This window comes from Barbus barbus (assembly GCF_936440315.1).
Source record: "Barbus barbus genome assembly, chromosome: 5".
NCBI classification, from domain to species: domain Eukaryota; kingdom Metazoa; phylum Chordata; class Actinopteri; order Cypriniformes; family Cyprinidae; genus Barbus; species Barbus barbus.
The window spans coordinates 23,907,497-23,918,550 of record NC_136733.1 but is presented as its reverse complement, the minus strand read 5'-3'; positions in this window follow the sequence as shown (position 1 = coordinate 23,918,550).

Sequence of the window (11,054 nt, the reverse complement as noted above, 5' to 3'; positions counted from 1 at the left end):
TCTATATCTTCTTTTGTGTTCCAGAGAAGAAAGTTCAAGTCAGTTTTGAAACCAAGTAAATGATGACATGACTTTAATTTTTGGGGAACTATCCTTTCAAGGGGAAAATTTAGGAGCAAATTAAATTACCTTTCTTTCTCAAATGCAAGTTATGTGCTTGAGCCAACTTTAGCCAAAAGCATAAAGGCAGCTTTGGACGGTAGGGGTTCCCACTGACACGTTAAATGATGAACTGAGTGCTATTGAGAGAATGTATTTGGAGCAAAAACACAACTTTGAATCTCCAGTTTTAGACAACCAACTCTGGAAATGACATTTCACAGCAGGTGTCAGATTCATTTCTCTTTACGCCTAGACAGCCTTTCTCCACTGTAGTCCCACACCCACCCTCTCGTTCATCTCCTCCTTTCCTCTCTGCTTAAAGGAAGGTCGTGGGTTCATCAGGCCTGTCATCAGAACTGCACATGCTGAGCTATATGGATTGATCTGTCCTGCTGTGATGACAGTTACAGATACGGTCCTTGCTCTCACCACAAGGTGAGACACAAGGTTGCCAGCACTAAACAATCCCATCTTGTCACTGTAATTCGTTCATTTGCATCCAAAGTGCACAGCACCCTCGGCCCTTGGTAAGATATTTAAAGGCTGAGCATGTACCGCTGGATTTGAACAGAGGGCATCGGCAAACCAGTTTCTGCTGACAAATACAAAACAAGCACATTGAGGATTCAGGGCTACCGCTGCAAGAGTGTGTTGAAGAATGAGGAAGAAGTTGGACAGTATGTGTGCGTGTTTGTGGTTTGGCAGGTGTTTGGAATGCTTTAGTTGCTTCAGGGCCTTGTATCCCATCATCCGCTGCTGATTGTGATGCTCCCTGGAGAGATAGACGGATGAAAACAAACAGAGGGGAAACAGCACAGGGAAGAAACAAGGACAAAATGACAGAAAACAGAACATATGGCCCTTATAGACAATGGTGCCTTATATCAGCGCTACCTGAAAGTCACTAAGTCATCCAGATACAAGAAAGACATTAGGTGCAGCCCTCTGTAAATTTAACAGCATTTTTCTGCTGAGAGGTCCATGTGAAGAGGACTCAAAATGTCAAATCAGCAAATCATTGTTGTTGTGGTATAGTGAATTATTGTGATATCTTGTTTAAAAAAAGCTTTTCTTTGCCATTCTGTGCTGTACTAAACTGGTAGGCTATAACAAAACACAAAGAATTGGAAATGTTTAATTTGACCAAATTTAGCTTTGGAAATATAATGTGATATGAAATTTAAAAAAGACATTTATTAAAATATTTTCATAATTGAGAATAAAGACACCATAAAGCAACAATGTAAAAGCCGGGAGTGAAATATATTAAATAAAACAAGTTTGTTTTACTCAAATAAGTTATTTTTTTAACATGAAAAGGTGATTATATCAAACAGAGCTTATATACACAGTGGTGTGAAAAAGTGTTGGCCCCCTTCCTGATTTATTTTTTTTTTTTTGCATGTTTGTCACATTTTAATGTTTCAGATCAAACTAATTTAAATATTAATCAAAGATAACACGTAAACACAACATGCAGGTTTTAAATGAAGGGGTTTTTTTATGAAGGGAAAACAAAATCCAAACCAACATGACCCTGTGTGAAAAAGTGTTTGCCCCCCACTCCCCGTTAAAACATAACTGTGGTTTCACACCTGAGTTCAGTTTCTCTAGCCACACCCAGGCCTGATTACTGCCACAGCTGTTCACAATCAAGAAATCACTTAAATAGGACCTGCATGACAAAGTGAAGTAGACCAAAAGCTACACATCATGTTGAGATCCAAAGAAATTCAGGAACAAATGAGAAAGAAAGTAATTGAGATCTATCAGTCTGGAAAAGGTTATAAAGCCATTTCTAAAGCTTTGGGACTCCAGCGAACCACAGTGAGAGCCATTATCCACAAATGGCGAAAACATGGAACAGTGGTGAACCTTCCCAGGAGTGTCCGGCCGACCAAAATTACCCCAAGAGCGCAGCGACGACTCATCCAAGAGGTCACAAAAGACCCCACAACAACATCTAAAGAACTGCAGGCCTCACTTGCCTCAGTTAAGGTCAGTGTTCATGACTCCACCATAAGAAAGAGACTGGGCAAAAATGTCCTGCATGGCAGAGTTCCAAGACGAAAACCGCTGCTGAGCAAAAAGAACATAAAAGCTCATCTCATTTTTGCCAGAAAACATCTTGATGATCCCCACGACTTGTGGGAAAATACTCTGTGGACTGACGAGACAAAAGTTGAACTTTTTGGAAGGTGTGTGTCCCATTACATCTGGCGTAAAAATAACACCGTATTTCAGAAAAAGAACATCATACCAACAGTAAAATATGGTGGTGGTAGTGTGATGGTCTGGGGCTGTTTTGCTGCTTCAGGACCTGGAAGACTTGCTGTGATAAATGGAACCGTGAATTCAGCTGTCTACCAAAAAATCCTGAAGGACAATGTCCGGCCATCTGTTCGTGACCTCAAGCTGAAGCAAACTTGGGTTCTGCAGCAGGACAATGATCCAAAACACACCAGCAAATCCAGCTCTGAATGGCTGAAGAAAAACAAAATGAAGACTTTGGAGTGGCCTAGTCAAAGTCCTGACCTGAATCCTATTGAGATGCTGTGGCATGACCTTAAAAAGGCGGTTCATGCTCGAAAACCCTCAAATGTGGCTGAATTACAACAATTCTGCCAAGATGAGTGGGCCAAAATTCCTCCACAGCGCTGTAACAGACTCATTGCAAGTTATCGCAAATGCTTGATTGCAGTTGTTGCTGCTAAGGGTGGCCCAACCAGTTATTAGGTTTAGGGGGCAAGCACTTTTTCACACAGGGCCATGTGGGTTTGGATTTTGTTTTCCCTTCATAATAAAAAACTTCTTTCAAAAACTGCATGTTGTGTTTACTTGTGTTATCTTTGATTTAATATTTAAATTTGTTTGATGATCTGAAACATTAAAGTGTGACAAACATGCAAAAAATTAAAAAATCAGGAAGGGGGCAAACACTTTTTCACACAACTGTATATGCATGTTGCTTTATTTGACTTCCAGAACAGTGTCAAGCTCTGTTAGTTTTGTTTGTTACCTTAGCACATATGTTAATGTATTTGCTGATTGCCAAAATTTACTTCAAATTCAATTTACTGAATTAAATTAAGATAACCCGTAAAATATATATATTTAAAAGGCATTTATTTCATACTAATATAGTTCAAATCTGTTAACATATTTACTGACATATCTATTGCGACTTACTGCTATAAAATTAGAATTATACTTTATTTGGAGTACTACTTGTGCACAATGTACATTTCATATGCGTTTTAATGTCACTAGTGATGAGGACAGTATGATCTTTGAAAAATATTGATCTTTAAATGAAAGATATTTAAAGTGTACCTGTCCTGAAGTATACCTGCAATAGCTCCACTTCAGCACAATCAAATATACTTCAGTATACCTTTAGTTGGACCTCAGCACTACTTCTGCACAATTAAAGTGCATTAATTAGTTGTTCCAATTTAGCAGACTTTCAGTATACCAGTTTATTATACCAAAAGGTATAATTGTAGGGTATTTCTATTAAGAACATAAATATGTAAATGTATTTGTAGTGTAGCATGAAATAAATGTACTGTATTTTAAGTGCATTTAAGTATTTTGGTTTTTCACAAGGGAAAACAGTACACTTGCTGAACATTTTATTGCAACAATTTCATTGTGTTCATTCCACTTGAGTAATGTAAAATTAAACTTAATTTGTCTTTGGACTACATGAATGATTGTTGCATTAATGGAAACTGCATGGGTGGATTTTTAGTTTGTCTTTTTTTTAGTTACGCTTTAAATGAATTGGTGTTTATTTCTTCATTCAGTGAGCCACTGTGCTAGTGTCAGTGCAGTCACTGCTACTAAAAATCGAGTCTCCAAATAATAATAAAAAAAAACCTTATCATCAAAAAGCATGTGCTTATTCACTTCAAGTGGATTTTTCATAATTCTATATGTGAATTTTTATACAAAAAAAAAAAAAAAAGCAAAAACTTGCCAAATAAATATTACTTGTTATTTTTCGGTGTCGTTTACAGTAATCAGTTACATAAGTGAAAAAAAGTTAACAACTAATTGGGTTTTTAAGTACATTTTTGAACATTTCTAAGCAGGTACCAAAAGATTACCCACAAAACAGCTGTGAAACAATAGAGATTCTCTTACTACAGTAGCTCACTGTATGGCAAATTACATAACAGTTTTAACACAATTCATGTTGCTGTTGGTGTTGATGCGTTAATGGAAGTTTTTTGTTTATTTCTAAGCAGATTTGTCTGTGAATGACCTTTCCATATCATTGCTTAACTAACTCAAGAAACAGCAGCATATTTTGATTTGACACAAATGACTTGAAAATGCTGCTGTTATTAATAGCAGTCTAGCCCCTTCGACCCTGCATCCATTGAAATGGACATCACGTGATTTTTTGTTTAAACCAATAAAATTGTATGTTTTCATTATATGAGCAATGCCTGGTCACTGATTAGTCCCTGATCAAACAATTACAATGAAGTTATGACTCCTAGCTTAATCTGGGGAACGTTCAGGCTCACACTAGTGTCCCACGTTTTGCTCCGGTTCCCGGGTTGAACTACATGTTTCCTGGAAACGGTGTGCAACGGGGTTTGAGATGTTTTCTCTTGTTTGGTGGGTGTGTCAAAAATGTCAGCAGAAACGTGTTTATAAACCACGCGGTATTAAAGAGACAGATGCAAAATGGGTCCAAGTGAAGTCATTTAATATGTGTCCACTGCAGCTCGGTTTACGCAACAATTGAAGACATCAGAAGACATGTTTGTCATCAGAGATGTATAGTAACATAGCATATCAACATGATGATGATGAATTTGTAAGTAAATGTAATTAACATCAAAATAAATTCACAAGAGCAAGTATATTGTTTGCACGTTTATTTACATTAAAGGCAAAATAACTGAAATAATAAGAGCACAAGTATAGATCTGGAACTTCTTTAAGTCTGTCTTAATATGTAGTAATTGCAATGTATTCTGGTCCATATCGTTTCCTCAGGAAGGTGTGCTAGACACTGATTAATGTAACATAAAAATACTATACATATTTATATATTTTGCTATTGTATTGTGGAGTGACACTTTCATAAACTTTTCTATGCTCCTCTGATTATATAATGGTAAATATTACAATATCGTAGCACAACAACAGTGATCAGCAATAATGATAAGCCTAATACTTGCAATAAAAATAAGGTCATATAGATCATAACACAGTCTCGGAGGTAAGAAGTGGATTATCCTTCACCTGAAACTTCTTTTCATCCTGAAATGTAAGGCAAATGTTGGATCACAATAATTAGGAACCACAGTTTCCACAAATCCCTTCACTGCATTGGGATGTTCTCTTTTATTCTGGATGGCAAGAGCAGTGACTGTAACATCGAGCGTATTTTGCACTATTAAAAATGTATTTATACCGATTTTATCAGGCTCTGAAAATTCTTCGAAAAGAACACACAGAATTGCCTTCTCAGCTGCCATAGTTGCAACACTTGCGTCATCAGAACAGGGTGTTCAACGCATCACAGTTTCCGTTTAATAAATGTTTTGCACCGTTTATTCGGGGCTGAACGCAGCCCTGATTGAGCTACAGACCTCACAAAAGAGAGACTAACCAACTAGACAAGAAGAGGAGGAAGTCCACATTTGACTTTTTATATGCAGATTTATGTTTATGGTAGCCTCATCAACTTGCACCTATTATAAAATTAAGACTAGCAAATGATAATATTCAAAGTTATTTTGAAGATCTTTCAGAGTTGCAGAACACAGGATTTTTTTATTTTATTTTATGTCCATCGCAATGGACATCAGGTCTTGAAAGATATCAACAGCACCTAAGGAATTACAAGTTTAGAAATTTGTGGAAGCATTTCAAAGCTCAATACAGAGCTACACATTCTAATGTTAATGTTTTATGAACATTGATGTTAATTAATGAAATTAATATGATTTCATTTATGTCTTCAAAGTGGCCATAGCCTGCCAATCAACTTTTCATTGGTTTTAATGAGAAACAGCCATAGTGGATGTGAGATCAGTTAATACATAGCAACACACACACTCACACACCCTCCACATATACATTGATGCCTTGATACTATAATGCACACAATCATATATTCAACAAAACAATCAGCAAGTACACATAGACCAATTCAAATACACACAAAAGACATTTATACATATACTAAGATTCACCCACTTCAACCACAAAACAAGTTTTTTTGAGACTTCATATCATCTTACCTTTTTCCCCACATTCTTATTGCATTGCTCATTCTTATAGTATGTGTTCTTCTAAAAATCTTAAACACTAGCTCAACTATAGTGCACAAGCTCTACTTATTATGTATGGTTAAAATATGGGGGGTTTTATTTTTCTTCAGTCCTGGTGTCCATTATAGTGGACATGAAAAAAAAAAAATGTTTAAAAATTTAAACTTATTTCTATATTGGAGAGGAGCAAATATCAAGTGGATTAAAAAAAAATGTGTTCAGTGAAACAAATTCAGGTCTGAAGGGGCTAGAGAACACCCAGCAAAGTAAACTAAAACAATGCTCTCTAGACTGTGCAGATGGCACATTTATCACAGGCAGTTAATCCTAACCAGCGACGGCAACACCAAGCAAAATATGCATAAATGGCTCAGCTCGGAGAAGCGATCACATAGTAAAGAAGTGCACACAAAACACTGCAGCACCAGTCTCAAATGCAGGGATTTACCGGAATGGAGAAGCTCATTATTCAGCGAGGAGTTTTCATGTCAGGAGTGGCAGGGGGGCCTGGGATTGCCAGGGGCTTTTCTCTCTTGCATTCATCCTTGCTTTAATACTCTATCTTAGCCCCCCTTATTCCCTCTGAGAAGGTGTGGAGTTCATTCTTGTTATTGCTCAGGAGAGTAATGAGAACTGCGCTGCCTATGCATGTTTGGAGAATGCATAATGATTTTGTTAAACATTATCGATGTTGACCCTCACTGGAAAGCCACTGTTAGCATTTTTAAATGAATATTGGTACATGCAGTTGAATGTCATACTTTTCCAAACCTGACCAGATTTTCAGATCCTCTTTTTCATCTGATTAATTGAGTTTATATGCATCACAGAACCATTCTCTGACTGTCACGCTTTCACAAATATTTGCACTTATTAACCTTTAGTCCTCTTGGGACAGATGAAGAAATTAATATTCATAGTGAGGCATTAAATGCATTTAAAGACAAACACTATTTGATGATTAGACAAGCCATGAACCAGTTATTTGCACTACATTGCAGCTTACAGTAATGTACACAAATCACATTATAGCCAATTACAAGGGCAGGTAGCTGGTAGGCCTGAAACACCAAGGCAAAGCCTGCTGTTATTGCAAATGCAATGAACTTCTAATCATGTCACTATTAAGTCAATATACAGCCAGAATGCTAAATACCACTGTGGAAAAAGAACCACCCTGTATAGGGAATATTCAGTGAGTTTGTTCAATAAAGTCAAGAGAATGAGTCATTGTCTGTGTTTGATTAAGCCATTAATAATTAATGTAAAATTTACTCATCTTATGGTAACTGAATCCAAACATATGTTATATAAAAACCTTACGGTGTCAACGCCATTGCATGCAAAAGCAATATTTTGCTCCTCAAAAGAGACTGAAAAATATTAACTTGCACTCGAAGGACCATAAGCTCTCTCTTTTGTTACCCTCACTGCTCTATAGGCTTCCAGAATTCTTCTGGTCTCATTCCTTATATTTGTCAACAATCACAAAATTTTTAATATTTCAAATGTTTTCATGAAAACTGCATTAACGTTTGGCTAATGACCGCATCTAGTTACACCAAGTGTAAAGAAAGGTAGCTGCCATTTACACAGTGTAAATAGTAGCAGATGCTGTACACACAAAGTTTAAACATTTACATTTAGTCATTTAGCAGACGCTTTTATCCAAAGTGACTTACAACTGAGGACAATAGAAGCAATCAAAACCAACAGAAAAGCAACAACATGCAAGTGCTATGACAAGTGTCGGTTAGCCTAACACATAGCAAGTTTTTTTTTTTTTTTTTTTTTAAAGAAACAAGTAGATAGAATAGAAAAAAAGAAAGCTAGAGTTAGTTTTTCAAGAAAAGCTAGCAGTTAGAGAATAAATATGCAATATAGGGTCAAGAATAGAGAGTGCTAGAGTTAGAGGGTCAAATAAAGATAGAAAACATAAGTAATATGCTATTTGTACTAAAGGTAAATATCTGAGCAATGCTGGGTGGCGTTAGCTATTTGCATTCAGAGTAAACAGACACACTGAACACAGTGAACAGCGTCTGTGTGTGTGTGCGCACTTTTGTCGGCTTGTGAATGTTTCTGTATGTCAGATTAAGAGTGTGAAAAATAAATTAAAAAAGCAACAGAGCTGAGAGCGATCCAGTATTTTTCATATTTTAACACTTACATAACGGTATGTGTATGCAATTATGAGTGTTTGAACTGTTGTAGGTTTTAGCATGCTTCTTGTTAGTCTTTATATGAATAGGGTAAAATTTTGAAGAATGAATGAATAGTTTTAGTGACCGCTGACTTTCTATTGTATGGAAAAAAAAGATACATTTTTCAACATACTGTTTATTGTCAGTTTTGAGCAATTTAATGCATCCTTGCATCATTTCTTTAAAACTAAATAAACTTACACAGCAAGTACATTTGAAAAGCAATTATGAAGTGTTACTGAAGTGCATCTTGGAGATTTGTTTGAATGCACCTGGGAGTGTCGGCTGGTCACTGCACCACTTCTCACATGAAACTGTCACTGTCATTAGAGCGGTCAATGTCATGGAGCGCAGAGAGTGAGAGACGTGCCTCAAGAATATGGTTAGTGTGTGGATAAGAAACCAGTTACTTGTGATTATGGAGACATCTTTAAAGCTTATGCTCAAGCCAAGGCTATACAAAAGAAAGAGTGCAACATTTGTCTGCAGAGACGGTCGACAGAATTACTGCAGGCTCTCAAGGAAAGACTCTGTGGGCTGTATATACGAGTTGAGATCATGTGGGAGCAATCTTTTCCACTCAACATTTCACACAGACTGACAGCCCTCCTCTGTTGTGTGCAAACTAATGGAAAGCATGGCGACTGATCGATTAGGGCACTTTCTTGGGAGTCGCTTCTTCTTTGTAGATTATCGGAGTGAGTTTGGGAGAGGCCATTCTTTGATGGATAATGTGATGGGAATAAGATTTCTTTGAAATTTACAATTTAACCTCAGTAGAGATTGTCTTCAGACCAGCAACTATCTTTTGCGATAAAAAAAAAAAAACTGTATCTAAGCTCGCTAAGATTTATTAATGTTCAGAATCCATCATTTTAAGTTACCTTGGGGTTGAATTTAAGATGACGCAACCAAACAAACTCCCTGCACAACCATAAAAGAATACCATTAGAGTCAGACCGTAAGAATCAATAAAAAAAACTACAATTTAAGCAGCTGCACAATTACCATAAGGACATCACAAGAAATCATCCTCTGCACACAATTTGTGGTTGTCTTTTTTTTTCTTCCTTACGTCTCAGAAGCATTTTCTCTAAGGCCAGTGGATGGTTTGAAGCCTGTGTGACTCCCCTATAATAAATTACTGACATGCACAGGGTGAATTTGCATAAGCCATTGGCCTATCCTTTGAGAGAAGTGGTTTTAAAACGTAGATACAGACCCTTTGTCACTATGCGAAATTCATTGGAGTCACCTGTTCCACTCGGCCTGCTTGTGAATGGCAAATGGGTGGAATTAAACATATTCATGCTTCCTAAAGAAAGTGTTTCTTTCTGGACTTAAAAATGTAGGTCAGACACGTCCTTGACCTTCTTTAAATATTATTTTTTTAAATTTATTGAATTTAACCTTTGTTTTGTAGTATACATCATTACAAAACTGTCACCTCCATATTTCCGTCTATGTGTCATTACAGTAGTAACCAGAATATTGATGTTTGTGTTCATTCAATATAGTCTCAATATTTAAGACACCAATAACATTTGGTAAAATCAACATTCCAGCAAACGTAAGGAGCAATTTAAAGGGAAATAATTATTTACAACCCTTTCATCTAAGAAACAGGAAGCTTAGGCTCATTTCTTTTAAGTGAACTGAGAACTCTACAGTGTTATGGCCTCAAAATGCACTTTCTAGACCATGAAATTACTAGATATCTAAGAGAGATCCTCAGGTCAGCCTGACACTAGACTCATCTTCTTAAACAATTGTAAGGTCATGAAACCTGACCTGACTTTCACCTCACTTATTTGCAGTCGCACATGTAGTTCAGTGGGCTTACTTGATGCTATACATCTAAAGTAAACCTCTAAAAAAAAAAACAAAACAAAAAAAAGCAAAATGGGCTTTCAGGATTATTGCTTTCCGTACGATCAGTCTTCTGTGCTGTCTTTCTGTTTTATGTTATCTTGGTTCATGCTTCAAAAATGCAAGAGAGTAGGTGGATGTGACAAATGTCCTCAAAAGCAGTTTTTAAAAATTAAGGAGCATAAAATTTTAAGCGCTGAAAAAAAAAAAAAAGAGATACAGCTGTGCATTCAAGCAGGCAAAGACCATGGATGACACGGTTCCACGATTTCCAACCATTGCACCAAGGGTGCAACTGCATTTGTTTGAGACCATGTGGCTTATTTACACTGGCATTCAAAGTCCAAAACACCCTTGAGTTTATAGGCTTTGTTTGGGCATGCTGAACAATTAGCTTTTCTAAATGAATATGTAAATCCTCCTCAATGGAGTATGAAGCAAATTTACATGCCCTACTATTACACAGCGATAACATTGACACTAGAGCTCTGACCAGCATGTGAATAAAAAAATAATATTGGGATTTTCAAAGCACTATGTTGATGAGATGATGCCCTACAAAATATGATCAGAAACTTCA